This window comes from Dasypus novemcinctus, chromosome 11 (genome assembly GCF_030445035.2).
Source record: "Dasypus novemcinctus isolate mDasNov1 chromosome 11, mDasNov1.1.hap2, whole genome shotgun sequence".
In the NCBI taxonomy this organism is placed as follows: Eukaryota; Metazoa; Chordata; class Mammalia; order Cingulata; family Dasypodidae; genus Dasypus; species Dasypus novemcinctus.
The window spans coordinates 99673233-99683935 of NC_080683.1; positions in this window are offsets into that span (position 1 = coordinate 99673233).

Here is a 10703-nt window from a genome sequence, read left to right on the forward strand (position 1 = left end):
TATATATTACCATCAATTACCATTTACCATCACCACTATTCAATACCAAAACTCTTCTAAAATCCTAAATAGAAACTCTACCTCAATTAAGAATTAACTCCCCATTCTCTAACCCCATCACTACCTCTGATAAACTATATTCAAATTTCTGAGTTTGCTTATTATTCAATTGTTTCAAATCAGAGAGATCATGCAATATCATTGTATGATAATTAGTGGATTATTTCACTAAACACAATGTCTTCAAGGTTCATCCATGTTGTAGCATGAATCAGAACATTGTTCCTTCCATGGCTGAATAATATTCCTTTACATGTATATACTACATTTTGTTTACCCATTCATCAGTTGATGGACACTTGGGCAGATTCCATCTTTTGGCAATTGTGAATAATGTGGATGTGAACATCAGAATACAAATATCTGCTCAAGTCTGACTTTCAATTCTTTTTTTTAAAGATTTAATTAATTGATTTTTAAGGAGGCACTGGGAACCAAACCCGGGACCATTCCATGTGGGAGGGAGGTGCCTAATCACTTGAGCCACTTTAGCTCCTGCTTGTTGTGTCTTTCATTGTGTTTCCTCATTGTGTCTCTTCATTGCCTCATCTCGTTAAATCAGCTTGCCAGTTCACTGTCTTGCTTGTCTTCTTAGGAGGCACCAGGAACCAAACCCAGGACTTCCCATGTGGTAGGTGGGTAGGAAGGCACTCAACTGCATGAGTCACATCTACTTCCCTACTGTCAATTCTTTTGAGTATATACCTAGAAGTGGGATTGCTGGATCATATGCTAATTCTATATTTAATTTTCTTAGGAGCTGCCAAAATGTTTCCCATAGTGGTTGCATCATTTTACACTTCCACAAACAATGAATGAGTGTCCCTATTTCTCTACGTCCTCTCCAGCACTTGTTATTTTTTATTTTTTGATAGTAACTATTCTAATGGGTAAAAAATAGTATCTTATAATTGTTTTGATTTGCATTTCCCTAATAACTAATGATGTTAAACATATTTTCATGTGTTTTTGTTTTTGCTATTTGTATATCTTCTTTGCAGCAGTGTCTATTGAGTCTTTTGCCCATTTTTAAATTGCGTTGTTTGTCTCTTTGTTTTTGAGTTGTAGAATTTCTTCATAAATTCTAGATATTAAACATGCACCAACAAGTGGTTTCTAAATATTTTCTCTCATTCTTTAGGTTGTATTTTTACTTTCATGATGAAGTCTTTTGCACAAAAGTTTTTAATCTTGATAAGGTCCCCATTATTTTTTTTTAGTTGCTTGTGCTTTGGGTATAAAGTCTAAGAAACCATTGCTTAACCCAAGGTCCTGAAGATGCTTCCCTATATTTCCTTTTCAGTGTTTTACAGTTTTGGCCCTTTAGGTCTTTGATCTAATTTTAGTAAATTTTTTTATGTTGTGAGGTAGGCATTCACCTTCATTCTTTTTCATATGGACATCGAGTTTTCTCAGCATAATTTGTTGTAGAGACAATTCTTTCCCAACTGAGCAGGCTTGGTAACCTTGTCAAAAATTATTTGGCCATAGATATGAGGGTCTATTTTTGAACTATTTGATTGTATTCATCTATAAATCTGATTCTGTGCCAGTGTCATGCTGTTTGACCAGTGTAATTAGGTGGCAAGATTTCTTTTTTCCAACAAATCAATTTTATTGTAACTTATTAATAAAACATAAGTCCATCTGATGTGTACAATCAGTGGTATTTGGTATAATCACATAGTCGTTCATTCATCACTTCGATCATTATTAGAGCATTTTTATTATTCTAATTTTTTTTTACAAAACAGACAAAAAAACAGACAAAATAAAACTCATCACTTCTCAATCTCTCTATGCTTCTCTGCCCTCCATAGCTGCCATTCTATTTCCATCTGTCTAGATTATTTGTATTTATATTTTGTAAAAACAGCCTTATATGTGCAATATGACTCATATTTGTATTTCACATATATAACATGCTGTATTATACAGGCCTATGTTACAGTTTTTAGCTTTCCTTCTAGTAATATACATGTCTTTAGACCTTCCCTTTCAACCACTGTCATATCCATATAATAGTTTTGCTAGTTACAAACACTATGATGTGCTTTCATCATCTATTCATTTCCAAAGATTTACAAATTTTTACCAGTTCTGCACAGATTAAACCTCAGCTTTCCATTGTCTATCCTCATTCTATTTTCTGGTGACCTATATTCGAAATTATTAACTCCTTGAGTTTACACAATTTATTTAGTTCATATTAGTGCAATCGTACACTATTTGTCCTTTTGTGTCTGGCTTGCTTCACTCAACATAATGTCTTCCAGATTCATCTGTGTTGTCATACATGTTTCATGACTTCTTTTCTTCTTACAGCTGCATAATATTCCATCATGTATATACACCACAACTGACTTATTCATTCATCAGTTAATGGACACCTGGGTTGTTTCCATCTTATGGCAATCATGACTTATGCTGCTAATAGCATTGGTGTGCAGATGCCTGTTACTGCTCTTAGTTCTTTTGGTATATTCCTACTAGTAGTGGTGCTGGGTCACATAGCAAGTCTTTTATTCAACCTCCTTAGGAACGGCCAAACAGTCCTCCATAGTGGCTGCACTTTTCTACATTCCCACCAACAGTGAATAAGCATTCTTATCTCTCCACATGCTTTCCAATACTTGTTTTCTGACTTTTTAATAATGGTCATTCTTATAGGTGGGAACTGATATCTCATTGTAGTTTTGATTTGTATTTTCCTAATCACTAGTGATGTTGAATATTTTTTCATGTGTCTTTTCACAATTTGTATTTCTTCTTTCAATCTTTTGTCCATTTTTAAATTGGGTCATTTGTCTTTTTATTGTTGAGTTGTAGTATCTCTTGATAAAGTATGGATATTAAACCCTTGTCAGATACGGGATTTCCAAATATTTTCTCCCAGTGACAAAGCTGCCTTTTCACCCTTTTGACAAAGTCCGTTGAGGTGCAATAGTGTTTAATTTCGAAGAGGTCCCATTTATCTGTTTTTTTTTTATTTTGTTGCTCATGCTTTGGGTGTAAGGTTTAAGAAACTATTACCTACCACAAGATCTAGAAATTCTTTTCCACATTTTCTTTAAGGAGCTTTATAGTTGTTACGTTTACATTTAGGTCCTTGATCCATTTTGAGTTAATTTTTGTATGAGGTGTGAGATAAGCATCCTCTTTATTTTGTATGGCTATTCTGTTCTCTTTGTTGAACAGAATGTTCTGGCCCAGCTTGAGAGGGCTTGAGAGCCTTGTCAAAAATCATTTGACCATAGATATGAGGGTCTATTTCTGAATTCTTAATTCAGTTTCATTGGTCAATATGTTTCTTTATAAAGAGATATGCCAGTACCATTCTATTTTTACCACTATAGTTAAATAATATGCTTTAAAGTCAGGAAATGAGAGTTCTCCAAACACTGTTCTTTTTAAAGATATTTTTACCTATTCAGAGCCCCTTACACTTCCAAATAAATTTGATCATTTCCATTTCTGCAAAAAAGTCTGTTGGGATTTTTACTGGGATTGCCTTGAATCTGTAAATCAGTCTGGGTAGAACTGGCATCTTAACAATATTTAGTCTTCCAATCCATGAACACAGAATGTCCTTCTATTTATTCTAGTCTTCCTCAGTTTCTTTTAGCAAGGTTTTGTAGTATTCTGAATATAGGTCCTTTATGTCCTTGGTTACATTTATTCTTAAATATTTGATTGTTTTAGTCACTATTGTAAATGGAATTTTTTCCTGATTTCCTTCTCAGAGGGCTCATCGGTAGTGTATAGAAACACTATTGATTTTTGCTTATTAATCTTTTATCCCACTACTTTGCTAAAATTCTTTTTATGTTCTAGTACCTTTGTTGTGGATTTTTCAGGATTTTCTAGATATAGGATCATATCATCAGTGAATAGTGAAAGTTTTACTTCTTCCTTTCCTATTTGGGTGCCCTTTATTTCTTTATATAGTTTAATTACTCTAGCTAGAACTTCCAACACAATTTTGGATAACAGTGTTGACAGTGGGCATCCTTGTCTTGTTCCTGATCTCAGCGGGAAAGCTTTCACTTGTTCACCATTAAGTACATGCTAGCTGTAGGTTTCTCGTGTATGTGCTTTATCATATTGAGAAAGCTTCCTTCTATTCCCATCTTTTGGAGTGTTTTTAATCAAGAAAGGATATTGTATTTTGTAAAATGCCTTTCTTGCATTAATTGAGAAGAACATGTGAATTTTCTTCTTCAATTTATTAATGTGGTTTATTATACTAATTGATTTTCTTGTATTGAACCACCCTTGCATACCTGGGACAAAACCCACTTGATCGTGGTGTATAATTCTTTTGATGCTTTTGAATTCAGTTTGCAAGTATTGTGTTAAGGATTTTTGTATCTATATTCATTAGAGATATTGGTCTGAAATTTTCTTTCTTTGTAGTATCTTCATCTGGTTTTGTTATTAAGGTGATGTTGGCTTCACAGGATGAGCTTGGTAGCATTCTTTCCTGTTCAGCATTTTGGAAGAGCTTGAGCAAGATTAGTATAGATTTTGAATGATTGGTAATATTCACCTATGAAGCCATCTTGCGTGGGCTTTTCATCTTTGGGAGGTTTTCTTTACTTTTTTCAATCTCTTTTCTTGTGATTGGTTTCTGCTTCTTCTATGGTCAGTGTAGGTTGTTGTGTCTTTCTAGGAATCATCCATCTTATCTACATTTTCTAGTTTTTTGGCATACAGTTGTTCATAGTATCCTCTTGTTTGTGTAAGATCAGTGGTAATAGCCCATCTCTCATTTCTGATTTTATTTGCTTCTTCTCTCTTTTTTTCTTTGTCAGTTTAACTAGGGGTTTGTTTTGTAGTTGTTGTTGTTGTTGATCTTCTCAAAGAACCAGCCTTTGGTTTGCTTGATTCTCTCTATTGTTTTTGTTGTTGTTGTTCTGAATTTCATATGTCTGCTTTGATCTTTATAATTTATTTCCTGGTGGCTTGGGATTAGGTTGCTATGCTTTTTCTAGTTCCTCCAGATATGCAGTTAGATCTTCAATTTAAGTTCTTTCTTCTTTTTTAATGTAAGCGTTGATGCTATAAATTTTCCTCTGATTGTCTTTGCAATGTCCCATAGGTTTTGATACATTTGGTTCTCAATTTTATTTGTCTCAAAGTATTTATTGAATTCTCTTGCAATTTCTTCTTTGAACCACTGATGATTTAAGAATGTGTTTAATTTCCATATATTTATGAATTTTCCCTTTTTCCTTCCATTATTGATTTCCAGTTTCATTCCATTATGATCAGAGAAAGTGTTTTGCATAATTTCAATCTTTTTAAATTAATTAAGATCTGTCCTGTGACCTAAAACATGGTTTATCCTGGAGAATGATCCATGACTGCTTGAAAAGAATGTATATCCTTCTGTTTTTGGGTGTAATGCTCTATAAATGTCTGTTAGGTCTAGTTCATTTATCATATTATTCAAGCTCTCTATTTATTTATCCACTGTCCAGATGCTCTTCTCTTCATCTAAGAGTGGTGTATTGAAGAGTCCAACTATTTTTGTAGAGACATCTTTTTCGCTCTTCAGTTTTGCCAGTGTGTGCTTCATGTATCTTTGGGTACCCAGGTTAAGTGCCTAAATATTTATTAGAGGTGGCTGACTTGGCCCAGTGGTTAGGACGTCCATCTACCACAAGGGAGGTCTGTGGTTCAAACCCCGGGCCTCCTTGACCCACATGCAGCTGGCCCATGCACAGTGCTGATGCATGCAAGGAGTGCTGTGCCACGCAGGGGTGTCCCCCGTGTAGGGGAGCCCCCCATTCAAGGAGTTCTCCCCGTAAGGAGAGTGCAAAAGAAAGTGCAGCCTGCACACACGGGGAGCTGACACAACAAGATGATGCAACAAAAAGAAACACAGATTCCCATGCCGCTGACAACAAGAGAAGCAGACAAAGAAGAAGACGCAGCTGCGAATAGATACAGAGAACAGACAACTGGGGTGGGGGGGAAGGGGAGAGAAATTAAATAAATAAACAAACAAATAAAATATTTATTAGAGTTATTTCTTCTTTTTGAATTGTCCCTTTTATTAATATATAATGACCTTCTTCTTTCCTTACAATGGTTTTGCATTTAAAATCTGTTTTGTCAGATATTAGTATCACTACCCCAGCTCTTTTTTGTTTACTATTTGCATGGAATATCTTTAACCAAACTTTCACTTTCATCTGGTTTGTCTTCTTATATCTGACTTGAGTCTCTTTGAGATAGTATATAGGTGGCTCATATTTTTTTTCCATCCTAATAGTCTATGTCTTTTGATTGGAGAGTTCAGGGTATTAACATTCAATGTTGTTACTATAAAGGCTTTGCTTACTTCATCCATTTTGTCCTTTGACTTTCTGTTGCCTTATCTTATTATTTTCTGTCTTTTTACCCTTTAATTTACCTTTTCTAATAATCTTCATTGCTACACTCTTCTCCAGTTTCTCACCTTTGTTTTTTTCCTTTCAGGCTACAGCACTTTCTTGATATCTTTTGTAATTCTGGCCATTTGGTAACATACTCTCTGTTTTTGTTTATCTGTGAAGACTTTAAATTCACCCTCATTTTTGAAGGACAGTTTTGCCAGATCCAGAATTCTCGGCTGGCAGTTTTTCTCTTTCACTGCCTTAAATACGTAATTTCACTTTCTTCTCACCTCCATGGTTTCTGATAAGAAGTTGGCACTTAATCTCATTGAGGATCCCTTGTATGCGATGCTTTGCTTTTCTCTTTCTGCTTTCATAATTCTCTCTTTATCTCTGATATTTGTCAGTCTGAACAGTAGGTGTCTTGGGGTAAGTCTTTTAGATGTATTCTCTTTTGGGTGCATTGTCCTTTTCAGATATTAATATTTATGTCTTTCATAAAGGTTGAGAAGTTTTTGGTCATTATTTCCTCAAATATTCTTTCTACCCCTTTTCCATTCTCTTTTCCTTCTGGGATACTGATAATGCAAATATTTGAGTGTTTCATGTTGTAATTCAGTTCCTTGAGATTCTGTTCCATTTTTTCCATTCTTTTCTCTTTCAGTTTTCCTGTCTTTTCCAGTTTAGATGTTCTGTCCTTGAAATCAGTAAATCTGTATTCGTGCAATTCAAATCCACTTTTATGTGTCTTTAGTGTATTTTTAGTCTCATCCATTGTGTTTTTCATTCCCATAAGTGCTGTTACTTTTCTTTGCAGTTTTTCAAATCGTCCTTTATATTCTCCAGTGTCTTCTTAATATTCTTTATCTCTTTAGTCATATTTTCCTTCAATTCTTTAAATTCATTTAGGAGATTTGTATGATTACCATTGATTAGTTTTCTTAAATCCTGCATCTCATCAGGATATTTGGTTTTTCCTTTGGCTCAGCCATTGCTTCCTTTATCCTAGTATGGCTTGTAATTTTTTGCTCATGTCTAGGCATCTGAATATGTTGGTGATTTTACGCTGATGGTCAATTTCTTTCTCATGCCTAGTGTTTTTATTTATTTATTATTATTTTTTTAACCACAGCTCTTCTTTGATTTTCAATTCAACTTATTCTGAGTCTTTAAAGTTAACCAACTTAAGTTATCAAACCAGGCCAGGGACTCCCTAATAGGACACAATTTCTCCTAAGAATAGGGGCTAGCAAGAGACCTAAAAGTAGTTTTTCTCTTTGCAGTTTTCTGGCCAATCAGCAGATGGCACTCGTCAGTAAATCTTTCCAAGGAGGTGTTTCTTTCAACCTGTGCTTCTCAGTGTTTCTGGTCTGGCCAGAGCTGAAATTCAAAGCAGACTATGCTGATCATATTCACTGAAAGGAAGCCGCTCTCCATCCTCCTATGCCCCCTCTGTCTTCCATGTAACAGCTGACCAGGAGGAAGACATCTGTTTCCCTCTCTGTCAGGTGCAGTGAATCAGGGATTTTATCCAGGCTTAATGTTTTGACAGTGGGAGATAGGGCCCTTCCCAGTCACCCCAAGGGTTAGTAAATAATGTTTGTTGTTTCAGGTTCTTTGTCTTTCTATCCCTCACCCTGCTTGGAGTTGCACAGTACTGTCCTGATCTGCTGACCCCCAAAGCAGGTCCTTCAAACAGCTTTTGGTCCCTTTCTTTGTTGTTTATGTGAGACTGTTGAACCCTACCTATCTACTCCACCTTCCTGGAACTCTGTTGGATAGTAAGTTCTTTGTTTGTTTGTTTTTGTCTTTAAGGTACTAGGGGCCAGGGATTGAAACCATAACCTAGTATGTGGGAAGCTGGTGCTCAAACACTGAGCCACATCAGCTTCTCTGAGTTGGTTTTCTTATTTGTTTTGCTTATTGCTTGTTATTGTTTCCAGGAGGCACTGGGAACAAAACCCAGGACCTCTCATGTGGAAGGCAGGCACTCAACTGCTTGAGCCACATCTGCTCCCCAATGGGTAGTAAGTTTTAAAATAATGAAGTGTGACTCCTCCAACTTTGTTCCTCTTTCTTAAGGCAGTTTGGGCTATTTGAGGCTTCTTACTCTTCTGTATAAATTTGATCATTGGCAGTTCCATTTCTTCAATAAGACTGTTGGAACTTTGATTGGGATGGCATTAAATGTGTAAATCACATTGGGTAGAATTGACATTGTGACTATGTGTTATCCCCTAATCCATTGGCCTGCAATGTCCTTTCATTTATTTAGGTTATCTTGGATTTCTTCCAGCAATGCTCTGTAGTTTTCCATGTATAAGAACTTTATATCCTTGGTTAAATTTATTCCTAGAAATTTGATTTAGTTGCTATTGTAAATGGAATTTTTTTCTAAATTTCCTTTTCAGATTGTACATTACTAGGATATAGAAACACTATTGATTTTTGTGTGTTTCTATACCCTGCCACTTGCTGAAGTCATTAATTTCTTCTAGTAACATTGTAGATATTTCAGGATGTTTTATATATAGGATCATGTCCTCTTCAAATAGGGAGAGTTTTCCTTCATCCTTTCTAATTTGGATGCCTGTTCTTTTCTCTTTATCTTGCCTAATTGCTCAGGTTAGAACTTCCAGTACAATATTGAATAATAGTGATGATAGTAAGCATCTTCGTCTTGTTCCTAATCCTAAAGGGATTGTGTATGATGTTACCTGTGGGTTTTTCACATATATTCTGTTTTTTTTAAAGATTTATTTATTTATTTTATTTCTCTCCCCTTCTACCCACCCCAACCCCAGTTGTCTGTTCTCTGTGTCTATTTGCTGCATGTTCTTCTTTGTCCGCTTTTGTTGTTGTCAGCGGCACAGGAATCTGTGTTTCTTTTTGTTGCGTCATCTTGTTGTGTCAGCTCTCCGTGTGTGCAGCACCATTCCTGGGCAGGCTGCACTTTCTTTTGCACTGGGTGGCTCTCCTTACAGGGTGCACTCTTTGCGCGTGGGGCTCCCCTACGCGGGGGACACCCTGCGTGGCACGGCACTCCTTGCGTGCATCAGCACTGCGCATGGGCCAGCTGCACATGGGTCAGGGAGGCCCGGGGTTTGAACCACGAACTTCCCATGTGGTAGATGGACACCCTAACCACTGGGACAAGTCCACTTCCCTTATATATATTTTTTATCATTTTGAGGAACTTTCCCTCTAGTCCTCATTTTCTAAGTGTTTTTAACAATAATTAGTACTGAAATTTGTCAAGTTCATTTCTGCATCAGTTGAGATGATCATGTGGCTTTTCTATTTGTTCTATTAATATGATATATTACACTGTTTTCTGATATTGAACAATCCTTGCATGACTGAGATAAATCCCACTTATCATGGTGTATAATTCTTTTAATGTGCTGCTGGATTTGGTTTGCCCATATTTAATTCAGGATTTTTGCATCTATATTCATAAAGGATATTGATCTATAATTTTCTTCTAGTTTCTTTGTCTGGTTTTGGTATGAGGATGATGCTGGCCTCTTAAAATGAGAAGTGTTCCCTCCTCTTCAATTTTTTCAAAGAGTTTGAGCAGTACTGTTGTTAATTCTTCTTGGAATGTTTGATAAAATTTGCCAGTAAAGCCATCTGGTTCTAGGTTTTTCTTATTGGGAAGTTTTTTTATGTCTAATGCAATCATTTTACCTGTTATTGGTCTGTTAAGATTTTCAAATTTTTCCTGATTTTCTGTAGGTGGTTTGTGTGTTTCTAGGAATTTGCCCTCTTCATCCAGATTATCTAAATTGTTGGCATGCAGTTGTTCATAATATCCCCTTATGATCCATTTTATTTCTGTGGGGTTGGTAGTAACTTCCCCCTTTTCATTTCTCATTTTAGTTCTTTGCATCCTCTTTCTTTTCTTTCATCAGTCTACCCAAAGTTTTGTCAATTTTATTGATCATTTCAAAGAACCAACTTTGGTTTTGTTGGTTCTCTCTCTTCTTTTAGCTCTCTATTTCATTTATCTGGACTTTAATCTTTGTTATTTCCTTCTTTCTTCTTCCTTTAGTTTAGCTTGCTATTCTTTTTCTTGATCTTTTAGTTGTGAGGTTAGGTCTCTGATTTGAGAACTCTATGTTTTTTTCAGAAGGTATGGGGAATGAACCCAGGTCCTTGTATATGGGAAGTAGGCACTCAACCACTGAGCTACAGCAACTACCCTATTTTTCTTTTTTAAAGTAAGCACTTAGACAAAAATTTCACTTGTGATTTCTT